General features: G+C 35.5%; 1 long non-coding RNA gene across 1 annotated transcript; it reads left to right on the top strand.

The window, feature by feature from the left end:
- Positions 1-2,663: 2,663 nt before the first annotated feature.
- LOC141621633 (uncharacterized) lies at positions 2,664-3,659 on the top strand. Its single transcript, XR_012532518.1, has 3 exons — positions 2,664-2,726; positions 2,823-3,056; positions 3,583-3,659. It is a non-coding gene; the product is annotated as an uncharacterized LOC141621633 (long non-coding RNA).
- The last annotated feature ends 204 nt before the right edge of the window (positions 3,660-3,863 follow it).

Raw genomic sequence — 3,863 nt, 5'->3', positions numbered from 1 at the left:
GGTTTTGAATTATTTGGGTTTTTAGAGAGATTAGAGGAAGGATATTTGTGAGATGAGAGAGAAGTGGATGTGAAAATAATTGTTATATAGTGAATTAATTTTTAATTAGGTGGATAAGTGAGGTAGAGAGAGAAAGAGTGTCTTACATTAGCATTAATACCTTCTTTTTGCACTAATCCCTTTCTTTTTTCCCTTCAATCTAAGCCCCTCATCTCATCTTTTCAATGGCCTTAAAGAGGACTTATGGACTCATTGAATTTGGGTGGACTCACTTGATCCTTCTTCTATATATAAATTGAATCATGTGAGGCACCCTTCTTAGGGTGAGGTAGCTGTACCCATTCTAAACCATTGGATCTAAAAATTGTAAACTCATCAGATTATGACACATGTCCCTATATTAACTAACACATACACCTTACATCTCAAAGCCATTTACGGTGTCCTCCTTCTCTCTATTCAGCTTAGCTTCATCTTCATCTCGTCACTCGCCATTAACGCCGAGCTTCCGACCGCCATTGATAGTGAGCTTTTCATCCGCCATTATCCTCCTCAACTTAGGTACTTTCGATTCAATAGTTTTCATTTCAATTCATCCGTAATTTTCATTCTGTCTTCTCCGATTCATCTCGTTTTCGCCATTATCACTGTACTTGCATTACTAATTAATTTATTTTAATGCAGGTTTTAATCGTTATTGATCAAAATCGAGCATAGTATGAACGCATAAAATCAATTGAAGTCGATTTTTCCGCTTCTTTTTCAAGGTCCTTCCCCTTTCTTACCGTAATAAATCACTTTTCGACCGCCATTATCACTATGATTTTCTACCGCCATTGTCATCCGGAATTTGGTAATTTCGATCAACTAATTTACATTTCGATCCATACCGCTTTCATTCCGTTTCAATCACACTAATTTTCAATCGACTGATTTAATTTCATAAATTAAAGCTCAACTAGTTTATTTACTTATTATCGTTGTTCGTTTGTAGGTTTACATCAATCTCTCCGCTTCTTCGTATGTACCTTTCCTTTTATTTACTTATTATCGCTGTTCTTTTGCTATGCTTTTCCATTTTTTGAGGTTTGATCGAATTTCAGTACCTCCTTTATCTTTTAAAACGTGTTAGTGTTTAAGTGTTCAATCGATTTGTTGCCAATAAAAATACGGTCATTTGTTATTAGTTTGTGCGGTATCACTTAGTTTCTGTTCCAGCAATTTGTTGTCTTCTTAGGTTAATCTACTTGATTTGTTCGTCATTTCAGAGGTTACTGTCTTTATTTTAGATTTATTGTAGGAGTTGATGGTTTTACTGATTCTGTTGATGTTATTTTGACACTGATTTCTTTTGTTACGTTTTCCATTCTTAAGTTTTGTTTGGTGTAGGAATTAGGAAAGAGTTTGTTGAAATTGGTTGTTAATTGTGATCAGAGTAGGTGGATTTATACTAGGAACGTTTTGATGATCACATTGCTTTTGCGCCTTTACGACCTTCCTACTTGTACGACCAGACTTTTCTCACAAAATTCCCCCTTACCTACCAATAGTTCTATGATGGGAGAGTATTTTTCGTGATTCTACTTTATATTACCATTTTTGGATAAATAGTGACTACTTTGTGCAGATAATAATCATGTAAATAAGCCAATAATCGTATAAAACATTACAGTTATGTAGTATGGACTCTCAAGATCCAATTGATATCCTTTTTTTGCAGGGAATGTTCCATCATTTGTTCACATCTTAGCCTTGTTTTCCATTTTGATTTGATCAACAACCACAGTAGGCCTGGGTATATGGTAGGCCTAGGTATACAGTTCTTAAATTTTCATTTATTGCGTTGCATCCAACTAGCATACACATAAGCACTGATCACATCAACAATATATTTCTTCTCCAAGTTCGTTTTCTAGCAGTTCAGTATCAGGTAATCATTTCTATTCATTTTGACCTCCATCCATTCCTCAATGTAATTCAAAAGCTTAGAACTGTACTCAGTTTGGAAAAGCAGATAACAGAATGTCTCATCTGTAGTATGACACAAATAGCAACTCTGCTACGACTTTCAGCAATACCCATGTTATAGCGTTTAGCTCTTGTATTCTACGCACACTGGCATGTTAACCAATTTATCATGCTAACCAGTTTTAAATGTTGTCTTACTTACGAGTTTTATTTCTGCTTTTTTGAACGTTACTGTCATGATAGTTGTCTAACTTATCCATCCTTGTTAATATTATGATTATAAGACTATGATCAAGGTTAGTTTTTTTATTTTAAATGGAAATAGTGAGTCGTCCAAAATGGAAAAATGGTAACTTTTGTAAACTTGGTGTGCGTATCAGCCCATTTGTAGCTTGGTTCTGTCTATACAACTATACCTTTACATTTCTGGCAATTTAAATTGAGAAACACATTTTTCTGATGTTCTGATGTCCTGCAAATTATAATCATGTTGTGTATCCCTGCAGAATTCCTAGAACCATTGGGGTGTCAATACCAATGAAAGCTACTTTCTTCATTACTTATATTATGGTTGATGGTTGGGCTAGTGTTGCCGCTGGAGTCCTCAGATTAGTTCCTCTAATATTGTTTCATATTAAGAATACAGTATTGGTTAAAACTGACCAAGACCGGGATGAAGCAATGGATCCTGGTTTCCTAGACTTCTTCCTTTCATCATTGTCTTCTTTGCGTTTGCTTACTTGGTTTTTCGTCATCAGGTACAATCTTCTCAAATATTGTTTCTTTTAAATGATTCCAGGCACTGTTAAATATTTTATTAACGGGTCGGGTACTCTATGCTTTGTTCTCCCTAGATTATCAATGTCTACGACCGAAAGTATGAAAGTGGAGCTGCCTTCTGGCCAGATGTACATCAACGCATAATTATCGGTCTTGTAATATCACACCTTTTATTGCTAGGATTGCTGAGTACAAAAAATGTAAAGACTTCTACACCCTTGCTGGTTGCCCTCCCAGTATTGACGATCTGGTTCCATATCGTCTGTAAAGGTCACTTTCAATCAGCTTTTACCAGGTTCCCCTTGGAGGTTAGTCTTTCTCATTTCTATTTTCTTTGCTGTTTAAGCATAATCCAACTTCATGGAAATGGGACACATACCATGCTCATCAAGTATGAAATTAGGAATTTTCATGTTTTTTCCCCATAAAATAAAGCGTCTAATCGTCACGTTCATATTAGAAGGTAAGAGTGTTATCTTGTCGCTTTCACAGTCTCGCCTATATTCTGTAGACTGTCAAATGTATTTTGTTTTACCTCGCAAACTGGCACCTGACTTGACTCGTAACCAAATATACAAGCCCATATCTGAAACCTGAACTGGCCTGATCCGATCTGAGTAAGGCGGCATTTTGCTAATTCGAATGGACCCTCATCTCTATATGATTCGGTAATAGCACCCAGAACATCAAACCGAAATGATCTGGCCTATATCCGACTAAAAGACATGTTTGTTAGGTTAATCAAAATAACCCGATAATATTATACTCCATTGTGGTAACTGGTAAATACCGAATTGTTTAACCGGCAAGTGTTTTGCTGAATTCTTGTTACAGGAAGCTATGAAAAAGGATACCTTGGAAAGGGCAACTGACCCGACTCTAAACATAAGATCATATCTATGTGATGCTTAATAGAAGGTAATATTGTGAAATTTGGTCACAAAATGGTCGAAATCACCTATTTTGCTCTTTTTATTATTTTGTGAATCATAGACCTTATATTGTGAAACTTGGTCATAAATGGTCAAAATCGCCTATTTTGCTCCTTTTATTATTTTGTGAATCATATACCTTATTTTGTGAATCTTAGAGCTTGTTTTGTGAAACTACAAGGT

This window comes from Silene latifolia, chromosome X (genome assembly GCF_048544455.1).
Source record: "Silene latifolia isolate original U9 population chromosome X, ASM4854445v1, whole genome shotgun sequence".
Taxonomy (NCBI): domain Eukaryota; kingdom Viridiplantae; phylum Streptophyta; class Magnoliopsida; order Caryophyllales; family Caryophyllaceae; genus Silene; species Silene latifolia.
The sequence above is the reverse complement of the archived record's forward strand: the minus strand, read 5'-3'. Positions and strand labels throughout refer to the sequence as shown.